The sequence below is a fragment of the Hyperolius riggenbachi genome, chromosome 2, assembly GCF_040937935.1.
Source record: "Hyperolius riggenbachi isolate aHypRig1 chromosome 2, aHypRig1.pri, whole genome shotgun sequence".
Taxonomy (NCBI): domain Eukaryota; kingdom Metazoa; phylum Chordata; class Amphibia; order Anura; family Hyperoliidae; genus Hyperolius; species Hyperolius riggenbachi.
The window spans coordinates 285,418,240-285,430,408 of NC_090647.1; the positions used below are offsets into that span (position 1 = coordinate 285,418,240).

Below are 12,169 nucleotides of genomic sequence, written 5' to 3' on the forward strand. Positions count from 1 at the left end.
TCCGTGGAGAGATATGCAGAAGTTCAGATAGATACATTTTAACTAAATAGAATGTAAGAAGTTATAAATGTTACACACTCTTTGGCTGTTCTCCAGCTCCTCAGTCAGAGAGATGAGTCACATTCAACACTTAGATACATTTATGTAAACAAAATGTATCTATGTCAGCTTCGGATGCGTCTGCAGAAATCTAAAGGAACTTTAAAGCTGTGTGTAACCCTTACAATGCTGGTCTAGTAATAAAAAAAAATGCTGGTTGCATATAATATACTGTAAATAATGTTTTAGAGCAAAGTTGAAATGCAGGGTTATATTCCGCTTTAAGGGTAACTTCGAAAATGATCAATCAAGAAAAACTTCTGAGTACAAATTTATGAAAATGTTCAAGACATTAACAGAAGGTTTAAATTGTGGAACAGGATTCATGACACCTTATGTAACATGATTGATTTGGCTTCATGATCTTCAGAAACCTGCTGGATTTCATGTATAGTTGCACTAACTCACTGGCTCCAGCCTGCTGATCACCTGACACCTAACGGATAATCAGTAACCAGCACAACTGTCATCTTCGTATTTACCATTTATCTGCATCAGTGTTTTACTTCACCTTACATCTGGAAATATGCCTGAAGAAGGCTAGATCCCAGAAAGCTTGCATCATTTAACTCTATTAGTTAGCCATTAAAAGGTATTATTTTTTACAAAACGTTTTTTTCTACCTATATAAGTTCTAAGCTACAAAGTTCTTCACAATCTATTCCATCCATGTATCTCCACCTAACACCCAACCACAACCTTCACTTTGTACAAAATGTTCTCGTATCCCCATCAAGAATCATCTCCTTGCATTTGTATATATGCAGGCTTTCTACACTACACTATTATGTTGCAAGCTCTCGAGGGCAGAATTGTTTTGTTTTTATCTATTGTTTCTTATAATTGCTGTAAGCTTTGTTAGACACTAAAAGAGTGATTCACAAAGCCGAGTTATGCTGTAGGGCATTGATTTACACACATTATTATAATGCACATCACATACATTATGATTTACATGCATAAAGTCTTTACACACAAAATTTAAAGAGACAATAAAGTCTGAAACCCACATTGCCGGTATCACGTTCCTATAAAAACGTATAATATTCTTACTGGTGTTTTTGCTGTAATTCACCCTTCGTGCCCTTTATGCGACGACTACTGGCATATAGCCCCACCCCGTTTACAATGAGTGCCATGGCACTCTCTGTATTAGAGATAGAGACTGCCACAGAAGCGTCACTTGTCTGCAAGGGGGCAGGGCTACATGCCAGTAGCTGGCACATACAAGGTTTGAAAGGTGCTTTGCAGTAAAAAATCTGTAAAGTCATAAGAACATGACACATGCAAGTCACCAGCACTCGGGCATTACCATGACGTGTGTTGGGCTGCTAGGTCCTTTATCATCCCACTACTAACCACTTCACTCTGGATTGTTGCACTTTACCTGCTAATCAAACCAAGGCTAAGTATCACTATTGTCACTCTCTTGTGCACTTTGCACATGATTTATTTATTCCCTTATTTTCCTCTATATGCTGTTCCACTCCATGAATTCAGTATTTCTTGCATCTTTTTGCACAATTTATAGACTCACTATTACTGTATACTATTTATGCACTGCTAATATATGTACTGTGAAACCCAGGTTTTATCCTGGTGGGGTTCCTTCCGGGAACCATACAGGTGTGTTTGTTTATCTATTTATTTATTGACCTCTTAACCGTGACACATATTGGGCTGCTAGGTCCTTTGACATCTTCCTACTGACCACTTCTCTCTGGAATGTTGCACTTTACCTGCTACTGGAACCACACATTGCTGGTGTGGATACACAAGCAATGCAAGTTGAAGGCTGCATGGATAGTTTGCAAGACACCACCTTTTCATTGTGGCAGACACCATATTTACTGCTGTCTGTTGCAGTGCTCACCTGTTGCTTAGGCCATCACAGCCATTCTAAGCCAAAGCATCATTATTTGCAATTCCGGGGCTAAGGTAATTGGGTTAAAAATCAAATGCTCCTTTCACAATGTAGGCCATAGTTTTGGGAAAGCCAATTAGCAATCCAGTATTTTTAAGCATTAGGGGCCATATTCTATTGCTGAACTCGCCAGCGCAAAGCACTGGCGAGTTCTTAACTTAGGCGATGGGGGCATCGCCTAATCTAATTAAACTTTAGACCCCCCCAGGCAGAAAAGAACTCGCTTGGGCGATATAATCGCCTAGCGAGTTCTTACCACGGAATCCAATTACCCTTATCATGTCTCCGGGAAGCGATGCTTCCCGGCAGACATGAGCGTTAGCTTAGACCTGCAAAAAGCAGGTCTAAACTAGCTAACGCACGTCGTCGCTGCAGCATCTGGGGGTCTCCTTTAATAAGGAGACCCCCAGAGCTCCCCATCGGGTCGCCGCACAGTTTAGAAGCCCCCGCGCAGCTCTGCAAAGGCTCCCGTGTCATATGTACCGCCGCCGATCACCCGCCACCTCTCGCCGCAAAATCCGTCACGTAATTACAATGTATCTAACACTGTAATTACTGTGCGCATAGAAGGAGCCCGGGCAAAGCATCTTTGAATCTGCAGCCGGGCTCCCCATTGGTCCGCTGTCTGAGCCATTTTATTGGTTCAGACAGCAGACCAATGGGGAGCCCGGCTGCAGATTCAAAGATGCTTTGCCCGGGCTCCTTCTATGCGGACAGTAATTACAGTGTTAGATACACTGTAATTACGTGACGGATTTTGTGGCGAGAGGCGGCGGGTGATCGGCGGCGGTACATATGACAGGGGAGCCTTTGCAGAGCTGCGTGGGGGCTTCTAAACTGTGCGGCGACCCGACGGGGAGCTCTGGGGGTCTCCTTATTAAAAGAGACCCCCAGATGCTGCGGCGGAAGATGTCGGCGATGTTCGGCGGGCGAGTTCGCATGTGTTGGGAGTGAGGCGTGGTGCTGATGGACAGCACCACAGCGTAAACCACACTCCCCATCGCTCGGTAAAAGGGAGCATCGCTCAGGCTTTCGCCTGAGTAATGCTCCCTAACGATCGGCCGTCGCGCGAAGGATATGGTCAATAGGATTTGCTGGTAATCCTCGTGCGATGGCAAGGTGATTAGTAGCTCGCATCTGCAAGCTACTTATCGCCTTGAATAGGATATGCCCCAAAGTGAGATAACTGGAATACCTAAAGTATGTTATAAAAACAGAAGTGCCCAAATGTACACCTTGCCCAGGACACAATTTGACCTCAATCTGGCTCTGGGTAGAGGTTAAGATGAGGGATAAGAGGTTAGTTGTACATATTTAATGGTATGGATTTTTTTTTAGATTCTTTTAGTCTGCATTACGGATGGTCAATTAGATGCAAATTGTTTATAGATAATTATGCAAATTATGAATGTGAAGGTATGCAGCTTGATGGACCAATCAAATCTGGCCAAGGAAAGATTGGATTGGTCCATTTTCAAGCTGCATACATTTGCATGTAGAATTTGCATAATCCTGTATGAACTTGAAACAATTTGCATCTCATTGACCATTCCTAGCCTGCAGTTCCAGCTAGATTTGGAGACATAATTTCTTTGATATAAGCTAACCAAAACATTTACGTTGGAGCCTTTCTGATTAGCTCTTGGCTAGTACTCCTGATTCCAGGGTACAAATACACCTGAAGTTAGAAAAAAAGATAGATATTTACCTCAGTAGAGAAGCCTACAGATGGTCCAGAGGCTTCCTGGATCCTATAGCCCACTGTCCCTTCTAAACCTATCTGAGAAAAGCTTGAGTAGGTTTCTTCTGGCTGCACTCCAGGCCATGGGCAAGTGAATCCAGACTGAGCATGCATGAGTAAGGTCTGCACATGCCCAGTAGAAGGAAGTTTATTGTGTGCAGTGAAAAAAACTGCATATGCACTCCTTACTAAGGCCTGGAACCCACTAGGAGCGCTTTTCTAAGCACATTGTGATTTGAAAAGCTCTTGCTAATGTAATGCTATGGGTGTGATCCCACTTGAGCAATGTGATTTTACAAAAATCCCCCATAGCATTGAATTAGCAAGAGCTTTTTCAAATCACTAGCGCTTAGAAAAGGCTGCTAGTGGGTTTGAGCCCTCATGCATGACCAGTCCGGATGCACTTGTCCACAGTCAAGAGTGTGACCAGAACATAGAGAGGGTGGAGCAATGGACTCTATGAGGATCAGGGAAGCCACTGGACCATCCAGAGCCTTCCAATCTGATGTAAGTATATTTAGCTTTAAGCGTGTATCCCGGCAGGAATGGGCATAGGGAGATGGCAAGACTTGTTAATAAGACATAGTTATCATGGGGATTTTTTTAACATATTTTTTATTTGCAAAGGTTGAGTCAATAACCACATTTACATATTGAGAAAATGGAGTCCCCTCAAGGGCTCAGAGCAATAAAAGTACAAATTGCATACAAAACAAATTATTAAAGAGACTCTGAAGTCTCATAAAATTTACCTTTTTATTTTAAAAATCTATTTTACATCACTTCCCTAACTAAAAAATGAAATCCCCCAAACTCCCCGGGTCACACTGCGGGGAGTGCTTCCGTGAGAGGCAGAGCTTTTGGCTGTAGCTCTGCCTCTTCACGCATCTATCAGTGTGGATCGCCGCCTCTCCCCCGCCCCTCTCAGTCTTCCTTCACTGAGAGGGGCGAGGAGAGGCGGAGAAACGTGTGGATTGACACGCATGGAGGCAGAGCTGCAGCTGAAAGCTCTGCCTCCTCCAGCAGCAAAATCCACGACCAATAAAGTCGTGGATTTTGCGGGGGGAGTTAAGGGGGAGTTTGGGGGATTTACTTAGTGTTCAGCCGCGGGGATGAGGCGCATTAGTTAGGGCAGTGATGTAAAAAGAGATTTTTAAAATAAAAAGGTGAATTTTATGAGACTTCAGAGTCTTTTTAAGAACCTCATAAATTATACAACAATTTTCATGGTGAATATATCCATGGCCTAAATGTATATTCAGTTTTGGATCTACCAAAGGTTCAAACTTTGAACCTATCTACATTCCATGCAACATTACAAAATAAACTAAACTTAGCAACATACACCAGCAGGGTAATGCAACGCAGTAGTAGTCACATAACAATATCCCCCACTTATCATGGGTAACAGTGGACCATATGAAAACTGTTTTGCCATGCGGGCTAAATACACTAAAGAATGTTATATACCGTAGTCTAAACTAATATAGCCCTTTAAGATTTTTGCAAAGATATAATTTAGTACAATGCATATACCAACAGCTCTTACAAGACTATGAAATGTCTTCATATGACTCTCCTGATATTATAATTTGTCAAGATGTTCTCAGCTACATGTAGCCAACAGACCATCCATGTACGTGTCCACAGCTGTTCGCATACAGATGTGGGCCCTGATACTCATAATTCCAGCTCATGGCCTTTTCTGCTCCCAACACTCCCATCTATCTTCTCTCATTTCCTCCTTCCATTTTATGTCTTAATGTATATCCATTCCTCAAGATACTTGTTTAGGGCTGGAATACAAGGAAAGACATTTCCTTTTAACCCCTTCTGGCAAGTGTTAAAAGTGAGGGAGTTCTATATAATCCCACCTTAATTGGATTCGCAATGAAGACTATATTCAATTACAGATTCCTAATTAAAGAAACAGTTTTCCAAGCACGATATGTCTCCCTTTCATCAGCTCTCATTAGTTTAAACGAAAATGCGCATCTGCGGTTAAGTGAGGGTCTGAACGGTAATAATTAGTACATAATCCTTGGAGATGAGTGGAAATCTGGCAATGATAAGAGGGTGGTAGGAGACAGAAGGCCCTTGGTGTCAGCAGGTACTGAATAAAGTAAGGGAAAAGTAATCATCATTTCTTAAAATGTACCATAAAAATTACAAAGCTGAATAGAACAAGTGAACCAGGCCAAAGAAAAACACCAAACCTTAAAGAACAGCTCTAAGCACTTTTAATAACCATCTGCGTACCTGAAATAGAGGCGCTATGAAAAAAGGGAGCAGGATACAGCTGAATTCCTTATTTTACAATAATAAGTATAAAAATATCATTTTACAAATACATTTCGTTTTAAATTATCAATTTGTTTAAAATTCATTTTTAGCGATTTTTATTATTCCAGAGACACATAGTTTATGTTTAATTGTGTTTCTGTCTGATATTTAGCAATAACATGTTACCAGTAAAATAAATGTAAAGTATAAATTAAATGGTACAAAACATTAGTTGTAATATTAATCATATATTTTTGTTTCAGAAAAATTTGGGTGGCTGATTTTTTAAGTCCAATGTAACACCTTTCCATCAATCACAAAGAATTTTAGTGTTACTGATTTAGGTGATTGAAAAAATTAAAACTTAAAGTTTGTCTTATTACTACTAAACCTAACCCTACTTTCATACAGAACCCTCCCTCTACCTATCCCTAACCCTTTGGCCCCCCTGATGGTGCCTAACCCTAAGACTCCCCTGGTGGTGCCTAACCCTAACCCCCCCAACCCCCCCTCCCCCCCCCCCCCCAGTGGTGCTAACCTTAAGACCCCAAAATGAAAAAGTCTCCAAATGAATGTAAATATTATTTTAAAAAAAGGTAAAATTACATGTCAAAAATGATAATTTACATAATTATAATACTAAAAATAATGTAAAATTGATTAAAAAAATACAATATCAAAATACTGAAAAGTTAAAACGATAATTTTTAAAAATTATAATTGTGAAAACAATTTTTATAAAGATACTTCCCATTTAAATATCGTAAAAATGATAGATAAAAAGAGGTGCAAAACAGTTTAACAGGTGCCCGATTCGTCCAGTTGTGCGCCCAATAGCTGATATTTAACATTAGAGTCAATGGCGGGGCCCAATTTGTCCACTTCTCATATGTGCCCGATTTTCTAGCACATCATTTTACCAGTTCACAAATGCTACTGTCCATTTGGCATTCTTAAATACACTTTTAAATACTAAGCAGGTGGGATGCTATCTGCTTCTTGAACTATGAGACAAGCTTTCCATAGCATTTTTTTCACTGTTATTTACTTGCACAGGATCTTAACTACTGGTAATATTAATCTGGATGCCTGCGTATTTAATCTGCTTTTATTTGAAAACATTTTCTCTGAGTAAGGTGTACATTAATACACTACTACCAGTTGTCAGTTCACATACGTACAGTACAATATCTGTCCTCAGGTCCTCTTTTTGAATTAGACACATCTGAAAGCCAAACATGAAAATCAGCTTATCTTTTTTTTTCTGTGTGCTGTATTCTCTCTGGGCACTTTCTGGCTTGTTTTACTTTTAAAGGCTGTAGTATACAGATAAAAGTGCAGATTACACATTACTCAGTGTGCTCAGTGTTGCCCATGACTCATGTATAAGTGGACCCCTATACTTGTATGAAGTGAATCAGACCTAAGTTTCTAGACTTATACTCGCGTATTTACAGTACTGTTTATATAATGGAATAAAGAACGGAAAAATGCGATGGGAAAAAAAGGGGGGCGGGATGAAAATTTTAAAATTGGTCTTATTGTGAGATAGGAGATAAGCCAATTATGTAGTTGAGGATGATATTTAAATAGGCTATGTTAAGCCACTGTATTGGGAAATGTTTTGTATTTATCTGTGTGGATTTTGTAATACGGAAGACCAAATGAAAAATCAAAAAAAAAAAGAATGTGCCGAAAATTTATAACTTGATACCATTAGAAATGTATTAGTTTTTTTTACTTTGCACCAGAGTTGTTCGTTAATTATTCCATGGATAGCTTGATGTATTAAATAATAGGTTTGTGCTACAGGTGATACACATAACTGTATTAGCACAGATTAATGAGGAAATGATGCAGACATCCAAGAGTGAACGTCTAACTTTCTCCTTGTGTGCGCACAAGTTGTGGCATTTTGTTCCTTTAACTTCTTGCCGACCAGCTGACGCTGATGGGCGTGGCCGCGGTGGCAGCCAAAGGACCGCCTAACGCCGATTGGCGTCAAGTCCTGGGGCTCTGTTTTGCAGGAGATCGCGTGCAGGTTGCGCGCGCAATTGCCATTCGGGAGACTGTAAAGATGGCAAAACCGCCATCAATTTACATGTGCAACGTTGCGATCAGCAGCAGTGCTATACTGGGGACAGTCGTGTGACATGGCTGTCCCCCTGGGACACAGGAGAGTGATCAGCTCTCATAGGCTGAAGCCTATGACAGCCGATCGCCGTGATTTTGCCGGCTGGGGGGAGGGAGGGATTTGGGATACAACAGAGAAAAAAATGTAAAAAAATAATAGAAAAATAAAGAGATAAATATTTATGAAAAAAAAATAAAAACGGCAGGGGTGGGCTGGGGAGCACAGAAAAGAGAGCTCTGTTGGTGGGGGGAAAAGGGGGGGGGATCACTCGTGTGCCTTAAAGCTGCAGTGGCCATTTTAGTAAAAATGTGCCTGGTCTTTAGGGGGGTTTACCACTGTGGTCCTCAAGTGGTTAATAAGAGAAACATTGTTGTCTTGAAACGTTGGTTACTATGCAGCAGCAGTAAAGATGATATATTGATTGGAGTTCTAAACATTTACGTTATTGATCTATTGGTTGTCCAGTTAGCAAGCATTGGTCTGAGCACCCAAGAACTCATGGGCTATGACCTATGGTGTACACCACTTTCCCCACCTCAACTTATATTAACCCAAGCACCACTTCAAAACTCTTTCAGCAATCCATCGTATAGTTTGGTGAGGGCTGCAAACTTTTACCACCCAATAGTGGGAAATGTATAAAAAATAAAGTCCAAGTTTGCTTGATCACTTATGTTCCCCAGTGTTCTCAAAATTAAAGCGAAACCGTAACAAAAAATTGAACTTCATCCCAATCAGTAGCTGATACCCCCTTTCCCATGAGAAATCTATTCCTTTTCACAAACGGATCATCAGAGGCTCTGTATGGCTGATTTTGTGGTAAAACCCCTCTCACAGTTGATGTCAGCTGTCAAATGTCACCATGTGATAAAAATCTGAATGCAAATCAGAGAGAGGAAAAATTTTACAATGAGCAAACGCTTACAATCATTTATTCATAATTATTATAAAAATTAAGCATTTTTTAAATTACATTATTTTCACTGGAGTTCCTTTTTAAGTCAATCAACTCAATGGGTGCCAGTCTATACACACAAATGCTGGTCAGGCTTATCTCACTGGATGCTGCCACAGGGGATCATGGGAAAAGTTGTTTACCCAATGGCCAATCATATCATACTGTTGCTCTAATGGCATTCAATGTAGCAATAAAACTAGGCTGCAATGTCTCAAGAACAGAACTTTTGGGTATAGTAAGAGGAATTTCACCAGTACGTTGTGCTTGTATAATTCAGCCCATTCATTTGTTTTTATACATATAAATGCTTGCTGCCTTCCATTCAGATTTAACACTGCAAACCAACAGCGCAAATACCAAATGAAAATAAACACCATTTGGAATCAAACTTTATTTTTTTATTACAGACTACCCTTCTCAGTTCGTAATATTATTCCTTTATTTTATAGATCTGCTAACCTAATGCTATTGTCTTGTAGGACACTCTTTCAGGATGCTCATATCTGATTTTTTTTTAATGCTTCATTCATAAACCATACATCCTGCAAATGCATCAAGGTTCAGAGCTTAATTTAAAAGGTCATCACTATTTATGACTGCTGTCCAATTTTTAATGAAATTCTCCACATGTATCTAGGACTGAACATGGCTAAGGCTGAATTATGGCAAAGAAGCCATTCTGATCTAAATGACTGCATTTGGCCCATAGGCTGGCAGAAGGAGTTGATAAAAGGGCATTACAAACTTCTAGATGTCACAGGCAAAGATGGGGGAATGAGTAAAAGTCCACTCCGCAGGCACATTGCCAGGATCAACCTCACGGTCAGCAGCAAATTGTGAAGTATTTAACTATGAGCATTTATACGACTGATATATGACTTTTGTGCAAATTCTAAATACAATTCAATATAAACTGGTCCTTACTGATATCTCACATGTGCCTTTTATACTATATATGGAAACTAAAGAGGGATTCACATGTGAACATTATATTTTGCTAAGGGCACTAGTGGAAGTCACTTTTTAGGTTATCTAGCAGCATCAGCACCATGTCACATACATTTTAAAGGGGAACTGTAGTCTAAATAAGATAATGAATAAAACTGCTTTTTTTCCCTTAACAATATTAATTTATACATTATTTACTCAGTGATGCCCATTGTAAATTTCTTCCTGTTCGTAATTTACTTTCTGTAATTTACTACATGAGGAAAAAATATCTTTAGTACCGGCAGGTGATCTGTGCAGAATGTTTGTCTACAGAGAGTTCTAAAGCCAATGTAAAAGCTCTCTGGTCTCCCAGAATACTCTGGGGAAGGGGAGCATAATAAACCACCCAGGCTGAGCATGCAGAATGTTTGTTTACTGAGATTTCTAAAGCAGAGGGAGTGTGGGGCTACATACCAATATATACCAATGTATAGCTATAGGAAGTGTTTCTGGTGCTGAAGTCAGGATGTTTAATGTAAAAGTGGGTATCCTGAATAATGTACTGTAATCTACAATACATTGTTTTGATTCCTCTTATTTTTTTCTTAATTGGAACCTTATATACGTTTTAACTGTCAAGGGAGGATGACAATGTCATTTTTTTTCCACAGAAAATAAACTCCTTTATTTATGCTGTGCTTCAGCATTACAGCAAAGCATGGTAAACCATTCCTCAGCAATGATAGAATGGGTAGAAGACTGGTTGATTCACAGAAGCACTGCCTAAAGACTAAAGCACAACTACAAGCTGCAGAGCAATGCACATCCAGCTGAGAATATGAGAGTAAAATAGGAATAAATACATATATAGAAGTATTAATGGCATAAAATTATAGTATTTTTTTTTTTTTAGTACTAGGTCAGGAAGATGTGTGTCTAACTGGGAGACAGATCGTTACCTACTACAGCCTGAGTTGGCAGCATTGTGAAGTGTGGCAGCAGAACTAGTCAGCAAACGTCACTCATTGAGACCTCATTTTAGGTCTTCTCCACAACCCATCTAATGCCTTTCAGCTGTTTGATATCTGTGGAAATTCTTCTTCCAAACAGTTCATAGGATGCAGTGTACAAGACAATAACAATTGTTTTAATCAGTAGTTTTGGCTACGTCCTTAACGCTTCCTTCTCCTCTGACATTCCTGACGCTAACTACATTCCTTTAATTTCACCTCTCCTGGATGACGAATCCTTACCTATCACCTAACCTATACCAGTTTAAAAGCACAAAGGACTACAGCACACAACAGGAAAAAAAACAGCAGCAGGGGCTCTTGGTCACACTATAAAGTAAGTGTCCCCAATACGGTGAGTCCTACTCTAACCGTGCAAAAACTTCTAGTTCTCTCTTCAACTTTCTTATGGGTACAATGCTAAAAGCTCAAGAGTCAAAGAAATGGGAGTGAAAATGAAATTAAGAACACCTCACCTTCCAACTAGCTGCTGTCTGAACTCTCTGGATACATACAATTAGAGATGGCCCGAACCTCCGATTTTCGGTTTGCCAACCTTCGCAAACGTTTGCGAACTTGCGAACTTTCACGAACCGCAATAAACTTCAATGGGGAGGCGAACTTTGAAAACTGGAAACATTTATGCTGGCCATAAAAGTGATGGAAAAGATGTTTCAAGGGGTCTAACATCTGAGTGTTTGCATGGATGAATGGTATAGACGCCAAAAGAGTGCAGACCATGGCATGCTTGTATGGATGAGTGGTACGTACACCAAAAGAGTGCAGACCATGGCGGTTTTCAAGCCCATATGGTCGCCAGGCTGAGGTAGCTCAATGACAGAACAACTGTGATTGTCCAGCTGGTTGAATTTGGTCTGTCCACAATGAAGCAACGACCTTAATAACTTTGGTGTGACTGTGCCACCCCCCGAGACACTCATATAGCCGGTGGTCATTGCTTCATTGTGATACGCAAGCCCCTTCACCGCGGCAAGGTAACGATCATGAAGGGGAATTGACACATGTACATGCCTTTTGTTTTGTTGTTGCAGCCGCAGTGCAGCCACAAAAATTAGGCAGGCATGTACAC

The 12,169-nt window shown here is 40.2% G+C and overlaps 1 protein-coding gene across 1 annotated transcript in view; it reads left to right on the plus strand.

Annotated features, from left to right (window-relative positions):
* Positions 1-590: 590 nt before the first annotated feature.
* Positions 591-12,169, plus strand: part of LOC137546430 (uncharacterized) — a 156,352-nt gene continuing 144,773 nt past the window's right edge. The window contains exon 1 of the mRNA XM_068268893.1: positions 591-691. The gene's annotated coding sequence lies outside the window, so the exon portion shown is untranslated. The remainder of the gene's footprint in view (positions 692-12,169) is intronic.